The sequence below is a fragment of the Vanessa tameamea genome, chromosome 5 (assembly GCF_037043105.1).
Source record: "Vanessa tameamea isolate UH-Manoa-2023 chromosome 5, ilVanTame1 primary haplotype, whole genome shotgun sequence".
NCBI classification, from domain to species: Eukaryota; Metazoa; Arthropoda; class Insecta; order Lepidoptera; family Nymphalidae; genus Vanessa; species Vanessa tameamea.
Genome location: NC_087313.1, coordinates 12,794,209 through 12,821,075, shown reverse-complemented (window position 1 = coordinate 12,821,075; position 26,867 = coordinate 12,794,209).

The following is a 26,867-nucleotide window of genomic DNA, read 5'->3' as shown; positions in this document are numbered from 1 at the left end:
TTATCAATTCGTATATCAGTTGTGTTAAACGACATTAATTGGGTGTGATAATTGGTGCCACCAGAGAATATGCCAATTAATATATACATATAGTCTATTTCAATGGAAGGAGGAGTAAAGATGATTGAACAATTACGACCTTGAATTAACGTGATATTGACATTGACTTGATGTCGCTATTAATGTCTGCGAAGTCGGTTATTGGATCTTTAGAAGAGAAATTAAAGTTATATAGTGTTGTATCATAAATAAATACAGTTTACATAATTTAATTCTAACGCGTCTAATGCCATAAATATGTAGTAATTGCAAAAGCCAAAGAAAGTTATGTTATTAGCGTGACATTTGTAATGTTGTCCTGAAGTCCATGTAATTGCAAACATCTGCCAACCGCCAACAGTTACCTAGAACTTATCTAGCTGGCACACGTTATGCACAGGTGTATTTTAACGCGTTGACTCCTATTAAGTACGGCATTATCGGTATTAATAAGTCAAGTTTGATTATAGTTTTGTTTTACGATTATCTCGATTAAAATATACATCATCAACATAATATTTTTTGAAAATGGAACGTGTTGATTAATTATATATTAATTATATCAATGTGCACTTGATATACAAAAGTTGTCTGTTGAATGAAAAGAATATTTCAATTTAAGAACTGAGATAAAATATCTTATATATACTTTTAAATCAAATTATTATTTAACAACAATGATTAACATTAATACTGTTTAATAATTGCAAGAACTTCGGCATACATGTACGTACGTATGTATCTTTGAATACAACTTCGAAAATTCCCATAAACATGAGAGCCGTCTTTAAAACTTAAAATCTCCTTAAGATATTCACAATTCGTACAGTCCGGTGGACCATACACAATACATCGTATTCTCAGCAGCTGTAGTTTAAAATAAATCCTCACAAATTGGAGCAAATAACACGAAACGCGGAAAATACGTTACGTCCCATTCAAGCGAAGACGCTGTTATCAGCTGCCCCGACAATGGGTGCTCTGGTTCCGAACACCCTTCTGACAATCCAATTGTCAAACTATTGTTACCTTAAAAATGTATCGTAGGGAACTTCCGTGTGCGAAATGCCATACAATGGGCCCTTAGTGATTCTTTCGGGCCCAAGAACTTGTTTTTGCATATAAATCTTGATTTATTCCAGTCAACAATGTTATGGGAATCAACGGGGCTTGTTCTACTTGAGAGAGAGTTATGGGTAAGGGTGGTTTTGGTTTCAGGCTGTTATTTTTAAATAATGATTTCGATGAGGTGAGAAATTTTGACTAGATGAGGTAGCTTGTTTTTGCTTTATGTAACTAATGACGTTTTGGTTGAATCATTCAAAACCTATACGTTTTGCGTTTAATACAATTCTGAAAAATTACGTTTCAAAAGTGGTTGTAAAAGCCTTCTTTTATTTTATTTTCAGTGGGACAATCAACAGTAGATACAATATCACATTCAAATTAAAAAAATTACATTTCAAAATTATCTTGGCAAATGTTCTACTATTTGCAGGTAGTCTCACCATGTCCACATATTGCAGAATATGTATTAAAAATATAAATTAAACATAATCAATGATTCGAGATAAGAATTATAATACATTTTTTTTAACTATTATATAAAAAAAAACCAATAAGATATACCACAAAACTATATACTTACTTTAACTATGTATGTATTTGAATAAAGTATATTTTGATTGATTAATTGATATATATTATGCATTTATCAAAAATCAAATGCGACTTAGTATATTACTTATAAAAACATTTACCAAACGTATATACACTCGAACATCAATACAAACATATTTTTATTTAATAAAGTTAAGTTAACAATCAGTCAATTGACCAGCTGGGTCAATTGACAGATTGGGTGACGCTGCTCAAATATATGATAGATTTTCATGCGACGCGTATACGTCCATTTGTTTGAACACAAATTAGGTACTTGGAAAATTAGAGGTGCTCGCCTGAACTTTGTAAACGCTTCAGTTACGATATTTAATTACAGTTTTACTATCGCTTGGCCTTAGTTAGATTTTATCAATAAAGAACTTTTTTTTTTTAATTTAGTAGTTATTACTAGTGTTATAGAACACTAGTTTTCGCCCTCGATTTCGTTCGCGTTTTACGTGTTGATTGTAAGTTATTATGCAAACGATATCTGTATAAATTATAGTCTATGTATTATTCTTATGTATAAGTATATTATAGTAAAGTTTCATTAAAATCTATTCAGTAGTTTTTGTGTGAAAATGTAACAAACATTGGGGATGTTTGTTACATTACGTACAAACTTTCGACTTCATAATGTAAGTATGGGTTACAAAATAATTATAACATTTGTGTAAATGTATAAGGCTATGTACACAACGCGTCTATAAATAAATATATATTTTTTTTATGTACTTATTTCTTTACATAATACAACTGTTGACGTTTTAAGAAACTAAAAAACAGAAAAAAATGTTGCGTGATTATTAAAGCAATTACCATTTTTAATATGCTGACTATAAATTAAACAAATGGATTTTATAGTGGTTAGGTATTCGTGCGACAGTTAAAAGCACTCGTAATGAGTTGAATTAAAGAATTACGTTATTCGTATTTTTTGAGCATAAATTTGAAATCAGATAGACTTTGTTTGCTAGCATAAAAACAGCTCGATTCGCGTTATACGGTTGTTTTGCGTTATCGGGCCTTTACTAATATTATAAATGCGAAAGTGTCTGTCTGTTACCGAATTCAATGAATTTTGGTATTAAGTAATTTTGAACTCCAAAGAAGAACATAGGCTACTTTTTAATGCCTAAGACCTGAGACGAATCTCTTAAACGCGATCGAATCTACGGGCGAGAATTTGTTGTATAATATAAACTTAATCCAAGTAATAATAATAATATATATTACCTACCTTATTTTATACTATTGACTACCTAATTTTTACTGTTGACTTTAAAGTTTAGCATTAGCAGCCTGTAAATTTCCCACTGCTGGGCTAAAGGTCTCCTCTCCCTTTGAGGAGAAGGTTTGGAGCATATTCCACCACGCTGCTCCAATGCGGGTTGGCGGAATACACATGTGGCAGAATTTCGTTGAAATTAGACACATGCAGGTTTCCTCACGATGTTTTTCCTTCACCGCCGAGCACGAGATGAATTATAAACACAAATTAAGCACATGAAAATTCAGTGGTGCCTGCCTGGGTTTGAACCCGAAATCATCGGTTAAGATGCACGCGTTCTAACCACTGGGCCATCTCGGCTCACCACTGGGCCATCTCGGCTTTAAAGTAAAGATAGCAAATATAAAAAGTAGTTAAAAATATGTATGTATGTATTAAAAATATGTCTTCAATAAATTCTGTAATAATATCTGTATGTTATGTATTTAAGAACTATTTTAAGCGTTTCCGTGATATGAAAAAGGTCGCGGCAATTCGTTATTTGCATTATTATTGTTGGCTGTGTAAAGTTCAAAGGGCTTAATACTCGTTAGTGGATATTTCTAGACGTAGCGTGTCATTTTATCGTTACTTTTTGTAGTACCTTATCAACTGTCAGATAAGTATACTTTAAGACAAGTTTTAAATTAAGTGTCTATTACTATTAACTAGCCACCGACCCTGACTTTCGATTTATTTTTAATTTATTTATGACAGAAGTAGCTATAGCCCATGTTATAGCAAGTAGTTACATTTAATATTGCCATTGTAAGAAATATATACGGTTAGACCAGTTACCATCAGGTGACCCAATCACAAAGTTATACATCTTTAAAATAGAAATAAAGTAGCTGTATATACCTATATACTAATCGTCATGAACGGTATATTAGTTAAAATGTTGCTGCGCCATCTAGCGGTAAGTTACTACAAACTAAATAGAATAAATGATATCCGTGAATATTTTTCACACCACTGGACCAATTAGACTCTGACCCACTGTGTCAAAGTTCATTGACACGGTAGCTGCAAGCTACCATTGAAGAAACACCTGGGCAAGGAGGAACACCTTGAGGCCCGTACCCGGCTTGACCAGCAGGCCAAACAGAGAAATATATACATACATTCTGATATTCGTAACACGGACAGATTTAGACTTAGAAGAGAATAACTTTTATTTATATGGAAATAGTCGTCCGCGGCTTTGCTCGAGCTATAGCGGTTGGTAGTCAATCCTTCCTTGGATTTCAATCATGCTTCATAACAAATTTCATCAAATTCGGTTCAGTGCTTGTGCTATAAAACAACAATATACAGACAAACAAACCTACAGGCAGAGATAATTTCGCATTTATAATAGATTAGTATCTATCTGGAAACCGGCTGTCCTGGTATGGGCATGTTATGCGGAGGAATGAGGACCATGTTGTGAGAAAGGTTTTGAGAATGGATGTGGATGGATATAGAGGTAGGGGAAGACCCAAGAAACGATGGATGGATTGTGTGAAAGACGATATGGTTAGAAAGAATGCTACTTGTGAGATGACGTCAGACAGAGAAGTATGGAAGAAGAAGACATGCTGCGCCGACCTCAAGTAAAATTGGGATAAGGGCAGGAGGATGATGCTTCCCCGAGCAAGGTGTTCGCTTCAAAGTGAAATTCCGTAAATAATTTAAGCTTTGCAAAACATAACATGGAAACATCTTGTTAGAAAATAATAATAAATAAACCATATTATTCGATGAAAGATTATATAGATGAAAAATGAACAACTGAGCCTCATGCTGGATTGCTAGACCATCTCAGCAGGATCTTCATTTCGAACCACTTGGAACTTGTATATTGACTGTTCAAAAGTATTTATGAGAACCTCATTGAATGAAATGTATTTTGATTTTGAACAATATTGAGTACACTGTCTTGTAAGTTTTTCTAAATATTTTTTTTTTATTTAAAAGAAGAATAACTGACTTTCTTGCTGGATTGCTGGACCATCTCAGCAGAATTTGCATTCCGAACCACTGGCAACTTTAAGTTGAATTTTATCACGTAATATGACTCTTTGTGATATGACAAAAGTGATTGTATGTATTTTGCCTTAAAGCTATACAGATTATCTTGTCTAACTATTTTTTCTAAAACCTTTTTTATTTTGTGTAAATATTAACACGCTACTTTCACTGTGGCGACTTTTCATCCTTGGATGACTATCGTCTCGAGTCCCCATACTCCCGACAATCTATCACTTGCATTATTTATCGTCGAACGACTGTCTAACCGTACTTATTGAGTCGTGACGGCAATTTTATCGTTAAGTCTTGTTGTTAGTTTAACGTTGCTCGACAAAACATTGTTAGATGACTGCAGCGGTTCTGCTTTCCTTTGGAAGTCATGTAATTGGCCCCAATGTAAAATTTGAAGGATTTATTACAGTAGTGGCGAAAAGTTGGAAAGACGTCACGATATTAATTTTATCGTGACTACGATACATATTCGCGACTGCTAAATGCTAATCTCGGCTCTCAGATTCCGAGAGCCGAGATGGCCCAGTGGTTAGAACGCGTGCATCTTAACCGATAATTTCGGGTTCAAATCCAGGCAGGCACCACTGAATTTTCATGTGCTTAATTTGTGTTTATAATTCATCTCGTGCTCGGCGGTGAAGGAAAACATCGTGAGGAAACCTGCATGTGTCTAATTTCAACGAAATTCTGCCACATGTGTATTCCACCAACCCGCATTGGAGCAGCGTGGTGGAATATGCTCCATACCTTCTCCTCAACGGGAGAGGAGGCCTTAGCCCAGCAGTGGGAAATTTACAGGCTGATTATGTTTATGATTATGTAAATGCTAATTATCGTCACGACTAGTCGTCATATAGAATGTATTCTTTAATTTTATTTGTTGTTAGACAACTGTCTAGTTGCCCCATGGTCGTTCATCATAGCAGCAGCTCAAACGACGACTTCAATTAAATATATAAAAGCGAAATCCCACTCACTGATTAATCACGAAATCTCAGAAACTATAACATCTACAAACTTGAAATTTGGCAGGACTTGTAGAGTGTAGACACCCGCTAAAACGGATTTTAAACCCCACCCCTAAGGGGATAAAGAGGAGGCTGGAAGTTTGGGTTTAAAAAAATTTCGCGCAGGTAAAGCAGGATCAGCTAGTTAAATATATAACCCACAATATTTTCCAATATACTATATCTAAACTATTGTCAAACATATAGTAAGAGCCTTTACTTAGCTGTCATTAGGCTACTTCCGGTCAATAAAACCAACCATTTATCTCATATTGGACTATTCTAAATTTAAGTATAAGGTAGATAACCTTAATGAATTAAAGGTATTGTGGTATTATTAGAACTTAAATTAAGCTTTAAACTTATGCTACGGTTTTACACAAGGGTAGCCTGTTCAGGGGAGCCACTACAGAGGCCATAAAAGACTTAGCGATGAATAAATAAAATTAAACGCTGGGAGCGGAATGTGATATGAAAATTCATATCAGATTAATGAATCCGCTGTTACATTGAATATTATATTCGCATAAAATATAGCGTTCAAAGCGTACCCGTGTATTTAATGTTACTGGTGGACTACTGGTAAACTTGTATAACACATACATTTCTTTATTTTTGTATAAATCATGAATACAGCACAAAAATAGTGTATAAGTATACGTTCGATTACCGCACGTATATTTTTTGTATAATAAAATGACGGTATACTAATATTTATACATACATACATAAGTACTTAAAAAACAGATGAAAATCTAAGTGTTATACTTAAAATTACGAGTTCAACTATATTATGCACTACAAACAGTTCTTGATTAATATATCTTCATTAATAACACGTGACTATTCCACTCTACTATTTGATTCTCATTTTTATATTTACCTATTTCAATTTTCCAAATTTCCGATACCAACCGTCGACATTCGAAATGCCATTTTTTCACAAATACCACAAGTTATTTACTAACTACCTCGCTTGGGAGAACAGTTTCGTAACAGCCTGTAAATTTCCCACCGCTGGGCTAAGGTATTCTCTCCCTTTGAGAAGGTTTGTTAGTTATTTTATTAGAACCGTGTTAATTACGTGATTAAATATCTAACATAAACTAACTCTTAAAATAATGTTCCTAAACATAACGGATGGTTATAATTTCAAAAATGTTCACAAGCTTTATATATAAATATTGTAAAACAAACGCTTGTGCATTAGACGCTATGTTAGTTTTCATTAATTGATTACATTGCATCGAATACGGTCCCATCCCAATGAGCCAATAGTAAAATCAAAATCATAATAAACTTCATTCAAGTAGACTTCTACAGGCACTTTTTTCAAACTATATTAAGTGAAGCTACCACCAGTTCGGAATGAGGATTCTACCGAGAAGAACTGGCAAGAAATTCAGCAGTTACTCTTATTGTTACAAAAGTTGATGTAAGTTGTTACGCTAAATATTTATCTTTTTATTTAGTAAAAATTATTTCATTTGTCGTATTGAAATATCTCCGAGAAGTTGTTAATAAGATTAGCCAGTTTACATATTTCGTTTATGACGAATTTCAAACTTGACTCTCATGAACATGTTTATAGAGTACTAATATTATAAACGCTAAAGTAACTCTGTGTGTGTGTGTGTTGTAGCTCTTTCAGGGTCAAACTACTGAACCGAATTTGATAAAATTTAGTACGAAGCAAGCTTGAACTCCAAGGAAAGACGTAGACTATTTTAATATGCCTAACACCTGCCAACAACCTTTACAACGCGAGTGACATCTATGTACAAGTATATATGTATTTAGTTCTCATTCGCAACTAACTCCGTAGTGTATTTTTTTGACACCGCTTCCGATCCAACGTTTAATTTTACTCTCAACGCGTCTAAAGAAGTATAACTTCAAAAAATACTTGAGACTAAGTAATATTTCAAGTCGAGTACCTCGTGTACATTATATACAGCGAATATAAAAATATCGTAATGTCATTGCAAGATCGTTACGGAGTCCGGTTACCGAGCTGGGGTCAAAACAGCTTGATTTATTTGTGAACTCACCCCAGCCTTGGGTATAAAATTTCTGTCTGGTTCGAATTGGAAACGAGTTATAGAAATGCAATTAGTTTTGAAGTGTCCATGTGAAACGCTTCCCTTTATTGTCATTGGGTTTTATAAGGAAGACGACGCGTGGAAAATGTCTCGTTCGCTAACGCTGTACTGTATTCCAATGGAAGAAGGGGGTAAGATAATAAATATACCTTAGACGTTCATAGTCCCTGCGATTTGCTAATTCTTGATATTATGTTATTATTTATGTTATTAAACTGGCCGAAATTGAGGTTTTACTCGCGAGAAATTAAAAAAAAAATGTATCTTTAGCACACTAACCGCTACTTGTTTTTTAATTCCCCTGGGACTCAATCTCCATACCAAATTTCATCTAAAATCTATAAATACATGACTATTCCACTCAAGTATTTATTTACCCAATTTAATTTTACAAATTTTCGATAACGACCGCCGTCATTCAAACTCACTTTTTACGGTTATCTAAAATAAATTATTAAAATATCGAATCTTGAAATATCGCTTATAAGAATATATTATTTAATATGTTACTAAATTTAGTTGAAACTATGTAAGAAATCATAAATTTGTAGAAAGGTTTTTTTTTTTTAATTTCTTTAGTTCGGTGTACATCACTGCACAGCCCAGAGCCATTGGCATTGTAAGAAATAATAATTTTCCCTTACAATTTCAATGCGCCATCAACCTTGGAACCTAAGATGGTACCTATGTCTTTTTTGCCTGTAGTTACACTGGCTCACTCATCCTTCAAACCGGAACACAATAATACTAAGTATTGCTGTTTAGCTACCAACCAAAATGTCACCTTACAGAATGTTTTTTTTTTAATTTATTAAATATATAATACATTTTCTTGACTTTTTAGACATAATATAATATAACACTTGAAATTACATTTTATTAAAAACATTTTTGTTATATATGTATGTACATTTATAATTTTTCAAAATATTAGTAAGGAGAAGCAGGTGGTCATATTTTTGGTATATTGATATTTCGGCGTATTACCATAACGTACATGCAAATGCATTGATTGACATGCATTAGCATTAAACTGGAGGGTTAATAGATTAATAACATATCCGGTCAAAAGTGCGCCCTACCATGTCACACGTGACAGTTGCCGTGAATACCAAAGACATGCTATTTTATTATAACTTTTAAATTTACATATACAGCAATTTCGACGAAATTTCAAGTGCATAATTATAATATTATATGTTTTGTTACCAAACAGTAACGTCTGCTTTATTCTGTCTTCAAGACCAAAAAAAAGTGATCCAAAAATCCGTAAAGGTAATTAAAAAATATTAGACAAGAAGAATTAGTCCGTAGGTCCGTAAATTTGTACTTCGAACCAACTCTTCTTGCTCTTAGTACTGTAATAAATAAGAAAATAAAAAAGTCATTGTTAAAGTATGAGATATTTATTTTGAAAAAATAACTTATCGGTATTAAGCAAAGTAATCTTAAAACATTAATTATATAATATTTGTAAATAATATCGCACTATACGTCCGATAAAAAAAATAACATGGCTAGGGCGTTGACAGCTTATGTCAACTTGACATTGACATGTCGCGATGTCCTTGGCTGTCTGAGCACATACAAAACGAATAAAAAACAGCATCTGTATTTATTTAGTTATATGCAAGAATAAACATGAAATACAAATTTGATCAAAAAAGGGCCCTAAAGTTCCTTAAGCGGAAGGAGACATCTACAAATGTTAAATTAATAACTCTAAAAATGTTTAATATAATAACAAAAATATTATTTTTTTAATTATACAAAAAAATTGCTACCTTTGTTTAAAAAAAAAAAAACAATTGAAAGGCGAAGAAACTTAATCATAAGTATTCCATTAAACTTTCTTAACCCTCAAGAAGACTACGATATTGTATTTAACCCTACTGATACAATAATTAACATCGAAAAAAAAAAAACAACTATCAAAATATGAAACTCAAATATTATAAAACTATTAACACCTTTAATTAAACGACTATTTTAGTAACTGAACCCCTTTTACATTTAATAAACATTATACTCCGTTTACACCAATTTTAATTACTGACTGCTGATCCCTTGTAATCAGATATATGCAAGTTTTTGAGAGCGAAGTCAAGAAATTTGAGTACTAATTATTTATGAATAAGAACTGACTAACTTACGTTTACAATCGGTAAATTCGAAACGTATCTCTATCACAATCGTCATAGAGGCTAATATTGTATGTATGTTTGTAACGTTACGTTTGTTTGATAAGCATAAGTAAGGATGAATGGTTTTCGGTGTATAAAAAAGGAACTCAGCTGCCGGGCCCTTTATTGTATGAATTGGAATAAAATATTGCTTCTTAAAGGAGTTCCGTTCAAGAATTCGCAAGACGAAATGCGGTTAAACGATTGTTAGAATCTTTAGTGTTGTCAAAAATAAAATATCGATATTTTTTAAAATAGATTTAAAATCTATAATACTAATATGTTAAACGTTATTGTATCATCTATGTATATGAAGCACGTATTGCATATATTATGTTTTGTTTAAATATATAATGAAAGCTCATTAACTAAATAAACGGTATGTATCAACCATCAATCCGGAACACAAAAATTCTAAGTAATGCTGTTTGGCAGTCGAATTTATGATGATTGGGTACCTAGGCTTACATAGAGCCCTACCACCAAGTAAATTTAGTTTGAAATCCGACAATTCAAACACTTATTAGCTGGATACTATATGTTTTGTACTAAACCTAAATTAGCAATTATATTTTTTTAAAAGGTATACAAACCACAACCACGACCAAAGATATTATTTATTCATAGAACAACCTTGGGGGATTATTATATAAATCTAAAACTGTTTAAGGAAACTAAAATTATTTAAGGAAGGCGTGCTAGCAAATGGGCCACCTGATGCTTAGTATTAACCTTCGCCCATTGAGACTGACGCTGTTAGAAATATAAACTAATTGTTGCACTAACAAATCTGAAGCTAGGACAAGACGTTATGTTCCTTGTGTCTGTAATTTTACTGAATGAATCGATGTCGGATCTGATACATCCAAATGTGTATCCAACCAGCTTGGGAGGAATGTGATTGAATAAGCTTTAAATTCAAGAGAAGAGCAGGTCTTTGGTTGGCTGTGGAAAATTAATGGGTATTCCTTTGACTATATTAATTGAATATAGTATTAGATAGGACTACCGTTTCGCAGTAGTATATCTAATGGTGATTATGGTACCCTGTGTAGGTATTACTTTGTAGTACTTACATGAAAAAAATTAAAAAAGAATTAAATATTTTATGTTCTGATTTATCGATACTATCAAATCACTATTGGCCAGGTGCGGCGCGTGCTACGGACATACTTATTTGCTTATGGTGACGATAAAAAAAAATATCACGAACATGAATACTTAAAAAAAAAACTATGCTTGTATTTATTTTAATTTATAAGTTTCATTCTTAAAATCATGTGACATTTACACGATTTGACATGATATTCCGCTAAATAAAATAACTATATTTAGGAATACAAGCGAATATCTAGACAGTCGTTTATAAAAGTCCTGATAAATACTGAATTATTTATGTACTATATTGACGTTATAAATCATGTTATTTTTTATGTATTTAAGCGGTACTAGTAATTAGGCCTTCGGATGGTTACTGGTACTCTTCGTTCATAGATTCACTGTAAGAAATACAAACCATATCTAACGCTGTCAATGCACAGCCAAACATCAATGGGATCAATGACATTACATAAAACCCTTTTTATTCTCGCTGGAAAATTGCTGTTGTGCATTCTCATTAAGTTCTGGCTAATTGTGGGTGAGTAAATAGTAAATGGGTGGAGCAAGTAAAAATTTGATGCTTACACTAGAACGAGCTCAAAGGGCTATATTGAAGGTCATGACCTTTAAAGAGTACATGCATCCTACCGACTCACTATATAAAAACTTGCCATTTTTAACCGTTCGCCAAATATATATAAAAGATATACTGATGATGCTACATAGAAACCCAAGTACTACATCCCAAAATAAGAGGCGACATGATAGATTATATGATCGACCAACGTATAAACTAGCCTTCTCTAAATCATTCTATCTCTATTTGGCACCGCACCTATATAATAAAATATCTACGAAAATTGATATAAAAGACCTCACTAAATATAATCTAAAGATATCACTTCATAAATTTCGTAAAATGTTATCATATGATGATACTGAAAAATTGTTAAAACCTGACGTCATTTAAGAGCTTAACTCATCTAAAAATAGAAAATTCTTCTTAAACACAAACACACACACACGCACGCGCGCACACAAAACTCAGGCACTTACATAAATGCTTACACATGTACATACAACATTGCACTAACAATATAATATTATATTCAAATTAATATAAAATGAAAATAAGTTTTCTGTGTTATTAGAACAATTATGGAAGTAGCATGTAACTTTTGCATATACTATGCAGCTATTGACTCGCGGTCGAGAAATGTGCTCCTACCGTCATACAGTTCACCTAGTACGGAGAGTAATATTCATCGAACTTGAGTTGCTTAGCATTGCTTTATTTAAATTACATTATATTTTTAATAACTTAGAGTTACATTTTCTATTTAAAATAATTGTTATATGTATTTATTGTAAATATTAGCACTAAGATAAGTTGTTAATGAGTTAAATAAATAAACAATAATAAAATAATTGATGATGCCTGGAATGCCTAGTATGCCCAAGAAACCAAAATATCTACCAACAAAAACAACGGTACCGGAGGAAGAGACGTGGTGTCTTTTAGGGGCACATCACGAGATAACTTGCGCTGCCGTGACGCATGACATTATACAACCTTACATTGACCGGGAAATTAGCAGCGTGGTGAAATAAACTCTTATTAGTATATATTTTAATATAAGTATCTTTGCCTTGTATTGCGATGATTTTGGTTTTTTCTTTTTATTTAATTTCGGGCAAACGAACGGAACAAAGGCTGTATAAAAAAAATAATTGAAAAACGTAAACAAAATTAAATTTCTATCGACAAACTCAAATTCCAACTGAACTAATGTATACTATTTAACATTAAGATTTTCATTCAAAAAAGTTTTATTTTAGCGACAAATGTAGGTGAGTGACTTGCAGTTTACAATGAAATGAAATCAACCCGTACCAAAGCAATACGGGTAAAATCTCTTTTAATTGGTCTAAAATTTTATCTAGGCTTGTTAAACTGAGACTGATTCTCTTTGTGGTGAGATGTGTCTGATCTCGTAAACCACAGAGCGCGAGTATCGGATTTCGAATCGAGTAAAACCCAAATACAAGACAATATAAAAGACAAACAGTACGAATGAGTTATTCTGATAGAACACAAACACTTGAATACAAATGCACGAGAAACAAAGTTACATGTTATTTTGATAAAATTTTGCATACATTTTGTTCGTTCGTTCATTCGATTGAGTTGAGATCTACTTTTATCGTACAATAGAACTAGAACCATCTCTAGAGCTCTTTTGCCATGACTGAAAAATGAAAAACCATTTAACATTTGAAGAAATTTATTTAACTAGCGCCTCTTCATTATTCGTTAGAAAATTAGTTAATTTCATATACTAATTTATTTACTACTAGTTATTGCCCACAGCTTTGCTTACCCTTAAAAGCGACTAACCCCTTAAAGGGTTCGTCGTCAGGTGGAATAAAGAAGTTGCCTATGTCCTTTCTTGGAGTTCAAGCTTGATTCATATTCATCATATTCAATCATTCATCATCATATTCAATTCGGTTCAGTGTTTTGGCCGTGAAATAGCAACAGACAGACAGACAAACAGACCGATAGTTACTTTTACGTTTATAATATTAGAAGGTATAATATTAAGGTATTAAGCATTTTTTTTCTTTATATAATTCGTCTAAGGTTTCATATTGAAAGGTAAAGATTAAATTTTTTCGTTCAATATTTACATCAAAAATAAAGCAGACTTGTAATTTGTCAAAGAATTTGTTAAGGTTTTACCGAACGTATTTTAGCAACAATAGGAATAAACTACGATTTGCGTCAACGTTTTCAAAGCTTTACGATCTATATCGACAAAAATCACAAAGATGCAAAATAGTTCACAGAATATTCGTTTTTACGTTCATGCAACTAGAGATGAATGTACGTCAAAGTATTTTAACACTTACATGCCTGTATAGGTATACTGTAGTTAACTGTAGCATTATTCTTTTTTGAAACTTTGAATTAATCAGACATACGAATTTCGATTTTATTGTTAGAATACAAAGTTCAAAGTTCTTTGAATATATTGTACAATTAGTTTATATAACAAATCTTAAAGGCGCGGGCGGCTTTACTTTGCACAAAGAAATATAGAGCATTCTACAGCACGTGGCACAGCTGGGTGTATTTCATGTATTTTCAATGAACTTAAGATATAAAGTGAACAATGAAAAGGTAGCAATCGTTTCAATATTTTTTTCTGGTAATCCGGCAACAGTCTTATTTGAAAGCATGATATTAATACCTCGAACGTAAGATTTAAAAAAAAAAAATCTTATTTTTTTTTATAAAAGTTATTATAGTATTCATAACTTAATTTAATACTGAACTGAATCGAAAAACTAGACATTACTATAGACACGTAGAATATTAAAAAAGTTTAGTATTTTCAAACCGACTTAACAAATAACAGAATATTCGCTAAAAATTAAAATAAGTCTCAATTGGATATTTTGTTAAAAGCTTGTATATGTACTTAAAAACTATCTGAAGTAGGTGCCCAGTCATTAAAATATTATATTTTTTATTTTTTTTAAATATCATGGTTGCCCTTTAAGTAATCGAATTCGGACTTTAAATAAATCGTTTATTTAAAGAACCGAACTCGACGTCACGTTATTGGAGAATAGATTTTCTGGAAAACGGTATATTATATTTCAAAGCGAAATATGACCACCTGGGGACATACTTCAATAGAATAACATAAATGGGTCCAGTTTAGAAATTGGTGAACGTACGGAAAAAAAACACTCCTTGGACCCGCTCCGTTGTTTTAAAGTAATATGTTGAATATGTCATATACCGTTACATATTAATTTAATATAATTAAAATAATATAATATAATAAGGATAAATGTTAATTCATTTTATAAAAAACACATTTAAATCTCACGCAAATGTTTAACAAATAACCGTTTCGACATCAAACAACAATGTTACTTCAATCCAATAACTATAAAATATATTTTTACACTTGATCGTAATCGCTATCCTGTCAACACCATAAAAGCAAACATAAAAATGAATTCCATTTAAACAAAATTAAACCTTATTACAAAGTTATACTTGTCACTTTTTTAAATGTTGAAAGTTTGGAACGTCATGTGCTTAAGTGGAAACAGCCTAACAAATTTTAGTGATAGGTTCACGCATCATTTATTAAATTAAAAAAAAACTGTTATAGTAATCTTCATTCTTTGAAGTTATACACATTTGAATTTTTTTTTAAATTACATTTGCAGCCTGTAAATTTCCCACCGCTGGGCTAAGGCTTCCTCTCCCTTTGAGGAGAAGTTTTGCAGCATATTCCAACACACTGCTCCAATGTGGGTTGGTGGAATAAACATGTGGCAGAATGTCGTTGAAATTAGACACAAGCAGGTGTCCTCACGATGTTTTCGCTCACCGCCGAGCACGAGATGAATTATAAACACATGACAATTCAGTGGTGCCTGCCTGGGTTTGAACCAGAAATCATCGGTTAAGATCGGCTCCTTGTTATACACATATAGAACGTTAATAAAAAAATAACTAGATTGCCTAATGTCATATTAATTACTGGCTGCTCCATATGATACAGCCCGCGTAAAAAGACTTTATAAATTTATTTTTATTAGAATTACCAACTAAAGTTATAATAAGACATACAAACATTTTGTTTTACATATTAAATGCAAAGTTATTTACAATTTATAGATAAAAGAAACCTCCCGCGTGATGGCATAACGCTTTCACGTCACGAATCCTTAAAAAAAGATAAATATTTAGTTAATTAAAAGGTACCAACTAATGACCAGCATAACATCAACTTATACTTTTATACGACGAAATCTCAAAAATAAATATTTATTACTACGAGGATTACTTTCTTTTATTAGTAAATTTTTACCTAGTTCATTTATTTTTTTATATATTACTATTATTGAAAACTATAATAAAAGTAATACTGAATATGGTAAATTAATTTTGAACACAAAAAAGTGTGCATATGATGCACCGACGTCACCTGCCGCCCCTATCCGCTGTAGTGATTTGATGTAGAAAACAATCTGTTTATATGTTTATACAATAGCACCCTCATGTATACATTTTGATAACTGTCCGTTTGTATCGCGTTAAACACAGAGCCCTTGGGCTAATACATTACTTGGTGCTCTGCGCAAGCCCATCTCGGTGGATAGAACGTCAAACGTCAGGCTGTTTGCTCAAGGCACGGCACCATCCGCGTCGTCTCGTTTCCGCTACGGTTCCGCTTTTTTAATGGCCTCTGCTGTTATACACGCACTTTAATACATGCGACGTATCAAATGTTTAAGTTTTGTGTGTTATTTGTGACACAAGTTGATCACCGGTGTGGACGGGGCATTTATTTTTTGATGACGTGTATAGCCAGCCTTACGGAGTATTAGTTGACCTGTAGAGGCTCGTGTCTCCTGCTACTGCATCAGATATCGGTCGCCTGTCTTTCTATTGAATGAGATAGTTGACCCACGTCTTCCAAGAAGATGACTAGCATGAAGTCCAGCGAAACACTGGCGATGTTGAATAATAAAATAAAATTTAAAACGCCAAAATGTATTAAAGTTGAACGTTTAAAAGGCACGGGCAACTGTGAGCACCTGGGTGTTGTTAACTTAAATAAAGAAGAGATAGTTGACATTCCGTTGGTTATTTTAGAAGTCTGTACGTATAGTCGTCCTTCTTATAAACACCCAATTAAATACCGTAGCCATCAAGCCATAGTGTTAATGAATTGTTACCTACAACCGGAAATTGAACCGATTATAATAACTTCAAAATTGTAAATAAATATCAAATGAGACAGTGGCATAATAAAAATATACCGACCAAGTGCAAGTCTAACTAGCATACTTGGTTCCGTATTCCGTTCTATATATCAGAATCGAAAAAGTAACAGTATATAAATGTCTCCTCTCCCTTTGAGGAGAAGACTTGCAGATTATTCCACTTCTTGAGGGTATACATGTGACAGAATTTCATTGAGGCACTTACAGGTTTCCTTACGATATTTTACTTCAACGCCGAGCACGAAGTGAATCTTAAACACAAAAGCACATGGAAATTCAGCGGTTCCTGGGTTTGAATACGCAATCATCGCATAAGTTGCACGCATTTTAACCAATGGCCGATCTCGGCTCGATAATATTTTAGCCTTATAAAAGAGAGACAGACAGCATCGGCATCGAAATACGATTCAACTTTTTGGCTACGGAATTCTAAAACCAAACAAATGCCGTCATCTGTTTGTATTAAACGAAATTCTATAAATTGATTGATTAGAAGGGTTGGATGTTATTCATTGAATTAAGGACGGCATTATATATAATTTTCTATGGAAGACAGGTGAATAATAAAGCGTTGAGTTTTGTTAAAATATTATCGTACGAACATAGTAACCACCAACCCGCATTGGAGCAGCGTGGTGGAATATGCTCCATACCTTCTCCTCAACGGGAGAAGAGGCCTTAGCCCAACAGTGGGAAATTTACAAGCTGATTATGTTATGTTATGTTATGAACATAGTACGAGCTGCTGTTTTGGTTAAATACATTTATATGGAAAAGGTTGTGATCACCTCAAGAGACAGACTCGTGACAACTCGTGATAATAGTGGTAGTTCCTATACCAAACGGATGATATTTCCAGTTTTGCGAACTTAGTTACGTTAAAATACTTGAAAGGATCATAACTATAACCGAGTTTAAATTAAAATATAATGTTTTTACTTTGGTTTTTCCACGGATTCCGCGATTTTTTCTTTAAAAGCATTCGAAAACCGCTACGTTAACAGAGGCATGCCGGTTAACGACCTAAGTCGTGGTTTTTATCTGGTAAATAATAATGTTCTTTCGGTTTAACTGCATGCCTGTACTGTCAATACAAAAATGTGGAATAATGGCATGGAAACCAAACTAACATTACTGATGAAATATCTAGCGAGTACATGCTGAATTGCGGAGTTCGTCACGCTGGGTTGACCTCTCTGGTATAGTTTTAGTCTGTCACAATCAGGGCACTTCGTGAGCTGCTAGCTATACTAAATACCAGGTTTCTCTGCGATCATGGAGTCTCGAGGATCTCGAAAGCACCGAGATCCTTAGAATGTTGACCGAGATTCTGGCCCGTTCCATATTCCAACATTGGCTCTCAGTTACAATTGCAAAGTTGCAAAAATAATAATAAGATAAAATATAAACTAATCGCAAATTAACTTTTTTTATTTACATTAGAATTATGTACAGTAGAGTAAAAACAGTACAGGAATGGTCGTTAATACCTGTTCGAGAAATACCAAGCATAGAAATTAAAACCAGAATAAAAATGAACAATTAATTACAAAATTACGATTTTTTTTTTGTTACGTACTCGAAGGAGTGCGAAAGGACTTCCTTTTGTTCATTTTTTTAGTAATTTGTCTTGTAGAAATTCTAACTTTGATTGCTAGCATAAATCATTGTTATAAGAAGTTTGACTATAAGGGAATCTCCTATATGACAGTACAGCTATATTAGTAGTAACGCAATGATTTTTATTTTAAACAAATAAATAAATATTGGACAACATCACATACATTACTCTGATGCCAATGAAAGTAGCTAAAGCACTTGTGTTATGGAAAATCAGATGTAACGACGGTACCACAAACACCCAGACCCATGACAACATAGAAAACTAATGAACTTTTTCTACATCGACTCTGCCGGGAATCGAAATCGAGACCTCGGAGTGGCTACCCATGAAAACCGGTGTACAAACTACTCGACCACGGAGGTCGTCAAATTTTGAAATCGTTATAAATGTTATAAGAAAGATTTTATTATTAATTATTTTTAGTAATATTACATGTTTAGCTTTGCGATAACTGAGTCCATCTGTCTTCGTTCAGCTTCTTAGTTGTCTCCTCTGATTAATGATTTCTCGGAAAGGGTTGAAGTTTCAAGGAGATACGATTAAATTTTAACATAATGATCGAAAAATTTGCAAAGATCTTTTAAATATAAAAAAGGTCTTACTCGGGTGGTAGGGTTTTGTGCCGGCCTGTCAATCAATCAATCAAAATATACTTCATACAAGTAAGCTTTAAAGTAAAGCTACCACCTGTTAGGAATGTACATTCTACCTAGAAGAACCGGCAAGAAACTCAACTGTCGTTTGGGTAGGGCTCAATCCTCAAACATTCTCCCGCCAAACAGCAATACTTCTTATTGTTGAGTCTTTTTTGGAGTGCAAGTGACTGTAACTACAGGAACAAAGGAAAAACATCTTAGTTTCCAAGATCGAGAGCGCATTGAAGTTCTAAGTGATGGTTAATATTTCTTATAGTGAAATGTCTGTAGGTGGTGGCGATTTACCTTTAGGTAGCCCGTTTGCTTGCTTATTGAAAATTTGCAAAAGAGAACTTTTTTTAATTGCTTTTCTTTGTCATATATATATATTCTTTGTAACTAATTAACTGTAAGTAACTGTAATGCTTCTATATTGAATAAAGGAATTTGAGTTTGTGAAGATATTATTAAAGTGCACATATTATTTCGTCAATGTTTCTTAAATAAAAGTAATTAATAGAACAATTAAATGTTACAGCGGTACATTATAAAAAAATTTATTACAATATATCAAAACACCAAGCACCCAAAACGAATCGTTATAAAAATTACAATATTCGCAACGTGTGCCAAAACACGCGATTTGATAAAATCATATCCGATTGTTAAGGAACTGAACACGATCTTATCGCGGCGCACGCGCAGGCCATTTGCAATTATAATCCCGTCGATTGCGATTATGTTTATGTGATTTTGGCATTGTTGTCATGGAAACGGAAAATATTGCAATTAATTTCGTGATTGTTATTTCTATAATTACACCATTCAAATTATACTCGTAATGTTTTCTGTCACCGTTTTTTTATAAGTATTTTCAGAATATATAATATCTACTTATGTTCTATTTTTTTTATGTAATATGTGACATACGGTGTGGGCGGCTCACCTGATGGAAAGTGACTGTCACAGTTCTAAGATATCTGCAACGCTGAAGGGGTTGCTTTGATGATTGCGTAGGCTCTCTTTTTGAAGGTTTACAAGTCCTATTGGTTCGAGAAAATTGCCAGTAAAAGTAATATATTAATAATATTAATATTATTAATAATATTATTAATATTAATATAATTTATTAATATCTTTATTAATAAATTCAATACAAAATCGTTACGTCATAGTTAAAGTACGTAACGGATTTCAATGCGGTTCCATCAATAAACAGTGATTCAAGAGGAAGGTTTATATGTATAATACATACATGTCATAGTAGGGAAAAACCGAGAATTTCAATTTTCCTAGCCGGACAAAAAAACAAAAACCATTTTTATATGTTTGTCCAGAAGATAGAAATCTATAAGTTATAGTACTCGTTTGAAGCCAGGACGGGTAGTTTTACGCAATTAAATACATTAAAACGAAGACGTAATACAGATGAAATCAAATTGCGAGTTAGGCACACTTATTATTGAATCCACTCACAGATGATTCTAGTGTAAATTGAAGAGATATTTTATATTGATTTGTAAATATGTTACTGTAAAAGCTCGAACTGCGGTAAATCTTAAGATTTTCCAGTAAAACCAAAGATTTACCGATTATGAATGATAAATGTCTATAAAACTTTGGGATTCGTACTTTTACAATCATTCACATGGTATAGGTTGGAATGGTAAAAGTCCGAAAAAGTCGTCCCTTTATAAGAAATACTTTCATTTACCAACTCATGTCGGTAAATCTTAGGTTTTACTGGTAAATCTTAAGATTTACCTTAGTTCGAGCTTTTACAGTAACATATATATATATAGAATGCTAAATAACGCTAATTAATGCTGAGAGAACTTGCTTTGTTTAGCAGTCGGTTAATTACAGTATACGCGATCTATATTAGCCAGCGAGAACATATTATTTGTGCATCGTGTCGCTAATGACTTGCAAATTGGGCTTTGCGGCAGACCTATTCGTCCAATGCATTGGCCCAACGCGCTGGCCCAAGGTTTCTGATCAAATTTCATCAATTTCAATAGATAAAATTTATAAAGTCCTTATCTTGTCATAACCGAAGCGGTGATAAAAATTTATCTTGTAGTTCATTTAAAATAAGCTTGCAGAATAAACCTAGATTAAACATTTTATTTCTCCGTATATACTGACCAATGAAACTAAATTGATCCGAGATGGCCCAGAGGTTAGACGGGTGTATCTTAACCGATGATTGCGGGTTCAAGCCCAGGCAAGCACCACTGAATTTTAATGTGCTTAATTTGTGTTTATAATTCATCTTGTTCTTGGCGGTGAAGGAAAACATCGTGAGGAAATCTGCACGTGTCTAATTTCAACGAAATCCTGCCACATGTGTAACCACCATTGGAGCAGCGTGGTGGAATATGTTCCAAAACCTTCTCCTCAAGGAGAAAGGAGGCCTTAGCCCAGCAGTGGGAAACTTACAGGCTGTTACTGTGAAACTAAATTATTTCCTCTCGTTCGGCTACGTCCGTCACACGTCGCGGGTTGTGTCGCGGGGATGTTATTTAATGAGACAATTGAAAACAATGCCATCTGCGTCACAAATTGTTAAGCAATTACAAGTACATGTGTTCATGCTTAAAAACGCATTAGGTACGTGGGGCAGCAGTATTTGTGTCCAAATGTCATACGCGTGCGATACTGTTTCTATGGTCATTGATTATGAAGGGTTGTTTAGTTAAAAGATAATTTGATACAATTCATTACGTTATTATTTTAGTTAATTTTACTGTCCGGAGGCTCAATTTTAAATTCCGTTATTCAATATAGAAGCTTGCACATACTCATTGTCAGTCAAAGTACCAAGCCAAGTTATCAAAGATCCGGAACAGAAATTATCTAGACACGAGAAGAACTGGTGACAGAAATTTAATGATATATATATATTTCAATCAATAATTTATTTATTTGTAAAATAAATCCACAGCTACATGCAAAATTGAAAAATTCATGATTAAAAAAAAAAAAAAAACATTTTCTGATTTACATTATTTATTTTTAACAGTTAAGGTAAATAAAACAAATGAAAATATACTAATTTCTAAATACATTCAATATGTGGCTGACACTCATCAGGAACTCTCCGAAACTATAGGATCCTTGGTATGCACGGTGTAGGTTAGAAGGGTTCCTGAGCCTCGAGACACTGTCAAATTTCCGTGTCATTCGACTCTGATACTAAGAAAATAGTGTGTCTTAAAGCTATCTGTACACGATTGTGAGTTGGTTAGCATTTAGTACATTAGTGAGAGCTAAGGATACTTGTAAGAGAGAGATCTAGTCTTTGGCAATAATTCAGTTGGTCGTTATTTATTTTCTACTAGTTTTCGCCCCCGGTTACGTTCGCGTCTCCAATCGGTTGTAGGTTTGTGGTGTAAGAAGGCTGTGTCCTTCCTTGAGATTCAAGCTTATTTAATACCAAATAGCATCGAATTCAGTTCAGTGGTTTTGCCGTTAAAGCGTAACAGATAGACAGAGTTACTTTTTGAATTTAAAAAGTTATTGTTTTAAGTCCTAAGTTACTCCTTATCGCAACAGCTGTCTGCCAGTGAAAGTCCCGTAAAAATCGGTCCAGCCGTTAAGGAGATTAGCCGTAACAAACCGACAGACAGACAAAATTAAAAAAAAATGATATTTTGTTATATGTACCGAATATTTTAATAGTTTAATATTATTTAATACATACATATTCATTTAGAAAGCGGTTATTTTAATATTACAAATAGACACTTCAATTTTATTATATATATATAAGATTAAATATTTTTGAGTTGTAACGTAATTGAAGTGCAATAAAGAGGACAATAAAAACAGATGCATTATGTAAATAAAAGCAGTTTTTTTTTTTTAAATTACAATGTTATATTTAAATTGATGCTTGACGTTTGTACATGTAGTACTGGAGTTATCAGTATCGAGTGGACGATCGACGTACGTTACGGTCTAAGTGGATCCTTGTGGGAGACTCGTAATAGAGCCACTTAGACAAATACTGATTGAACTTCATGTATTGACTCCCCGCTAACAGGCGATCGCCACTCAGTGCGTTGACTAAAACAATATCATAAACAGTTCTATAAAACGCGAAACGGCCTCACAGTTTCACGTTCCACGTGTTTTAGGTCAATTATAATTGAAGATTACATGTTAAATCAGGCAAGCACTACTGAATTTTCATGTATTGTCATTTATTTATTGAATGAACGAAAACATCGCAATCTTACTTAGTAGGGTATTCTGCAAGTCCGTCTGCGTAGATACCACCCGTTCATCAGATATTACTACCGGCAATACTTAGTATAGTCGTGATCCGATTTACAGGACGACTGAGCCAGTGTATCTACACAAGGGACTTAACTTAGTTCCCAAGGTTGGTGAGGCATTGTGGATGTAACGAATGGTTAATCTTGCAGCGCCAATGTCTCCGGGTAGAGGTGACCACTTACCGTCAGGTGGTGCATTTGCCCGTCCACCTACCTATACCATAAAAAATTTTGAAAATATGAATGGTTGAAAATCTGCCACATGTGTACCAGTGGCTGATTCCGGGAGCGCTCAAGTCCCTTAGCATCGAAGTTATTTAGTGACAAATCTCGAAGTGAACTTGATGATTATAATTCTAATTATCTTTTGTAGCATGCATTACAATACCTAAAGGAAAGTAAAGTGTTGTGTTCTTTGCTTTGCTATATCCCTCGAGCCCTTCCCAGACGACTATCCTGTATCGCCCGCTGCTCGAAACCTTTTCGTCAAGAAGATAAGCCCAGCTCAGCATTATCACATAAACTGCTCTATTACATAAATAAAAGATTATGTTATCTATACTGCGAAGAGCAAGGTTACTTTCTAATTGGAAAATAAATAAGAACTTCTTTCACAAATGCAAAAATACCAGGAATCGATAACAGCATCCGTAACTTGTAAACTATATTTGAAACTCACTAATTTAGCTCAGCTTGGATATTCGATATTCGAATTTCGAAATCTTCCCATACAAATGTCGGTTTAATTTTCAAACTATTCGTCCCTATACGAGTACTCGGCTTCTATACACGATCGTTAGAACATATTATTATTTATTTTTAAATTTAAAAATGGAACATTTGAAATCGTACTCCGCAAATGCTATTCTGTCAGTGATATTATTCTACGTGTATTATTAAACGATTGTCCTTTTGCATGTCCATTTGAATAACTAGTTATGAACGGAGTGGGCTCTACATTGTACTACCACTTGAATTACACTCGAGTTTGTTTTTATTTTTTATTTAACTGATCACGCTTCTTGCCTAAGGCATGCTTTTATTCAGAAAAGTTTTAAATAAAATAAATAAACGCTGGTAATGTTTTTCAGATTACAGAAGAGAATAATTTAAAATTACAATAATCTATTTTGGTATATTAAATTAATTTACGAATAACACAAAACTATCGGTTAATTTAAAATTAAAATAATCCAAATGGATTTAATATTACAGTTAAGTATAGTTTTCCTTTTATAGAATTCGAATTAGTTCTAACCAATAATGTCGTTAGACTTCAGAGATATATCTAAAACTTTTATATTTTAATTTCGATTTTTACTGGCTCACAGTATGGCATAAACGCACTTAAGTTTTCTGTAATTTTCTGTGCATTTTTGCTTAATTTTTCTTTCAGTAACAACATTCTACAAACTAATAGAAAACATTAAAAAAAAAAGATGAATAAAATCGATAAAGTCGTCAGGAGAATATTATCAAAGGAGATTCTGTTGATGTTCAAAAAAACTGTTAACAATATAATAGAAATGCTTTAAAACAGCGCGCCTTTTATGTCTGTCACCCGCATAGCGTCGAAAAACGACTATAGTGTGGACAACCGTTGTAACATTACGAGTTACGACCTTAAGAGTGTATCCACAATACCAATACAATTAATATACAGCGTGATGCGCAATTGATTACAATCGGTTCCGTAGATTATATATACTTTTATGTTGAACATATTTCAATATTGTTTCCGTTTTATATGTCGAATGATTAATACTGTGCTGACATCCATGTATGAAATAAAATGACTAGGTTTTTATCAATTGATCTAAACTACTGAGCACTATAAACATTTCTGTTGGTTTGTCACATATTTAACCTCTAATTTTTTTTAAGAATTGTTTACAAACGTCGAGACTATTCAATTTATTCCAAAAAGAATATTCCAGTAAGAGTATTTTCAAAATAATTATACACTAATTTAAATAGTCCAATAAAAAAAATATATTATTGCATTTAGTTATTAAAGTATTGCATAGTTTCAAAATTGACGTAACAAAGTACAGTGAGACCGCGCCACTCTAAATGTGTGATCATTAGACATTAGGGGCTGCGCGTGGTGCGCGTGCGCACAGCACGTTATAACGTCATTATCTCTATTGTACCGTCACCGCAGCCAATTGATTGGGGTAAACACTATTTATTATTTATTACTATCATGTAATTTTTCAAACTGTCACGATAAGGGATTGTTTGATTTGCTTCTAGCTGGCTTCATTATAGTTCATATGTAATGACGTCACAACATCATACACAGTTAAAATCTGTGTTTAATTGAATAAATATTTTAAAGACTTCCGATTTTACGATTTTATTTATATATAATGCTACCTGTGCTCGAGACTTCAGTTTACGAAATAAAATATATCTTGATGTTCTGATAGATATGAAAAAATTATCAAAATCCGTTCAGAATTTATCGATTGCGAACAGACAAATATTTTCTCTTTATAATGCTGCTAATAGACGCGTAAAATAATTCTCTACGAGCAATTATAGTTCTTGAACGAGTAAACGCTCCTACGCGATCAAACACTTTCGCATATTCCGAGGCAATATATAGATTGGTTCAATCGCAAATGTTTATTCGATATAATTAAATACTTATATGGTAATAGCAAATATTAGTCAAGGGCTTGGAAACGTCTAATTTCAATAAATATACAAATAATCATTTATGTTGTCAACTGTCAACAAACAACTCTGTTTACGTATAGAATAACATTTAAAAAAAAAACACATCTTTTATATAGGAAATTATTAATAGATTTAATATAATATTAATTACATTAATGAACTCTATACCAAGACTTAGACTTTAGACTTGATGCGAATACTTAGCATAACTCAAAGTCGTTGATGATCTACTAATTACTAAATTCATTATGAATACGATAATAAAAAGCATTATGCATTTTTGAAAAGCCAAGAGGTCAATAGTTAGAGACAAAAAAGCCAAATAAACGACATTTGACACCCAATTGACGCGATATCATTCGGGAACTTGATTAATCTATGACATTCCTTATGGATTTGCGAAAAAATAGCGTTTTGAACGTCGACAGAATTGT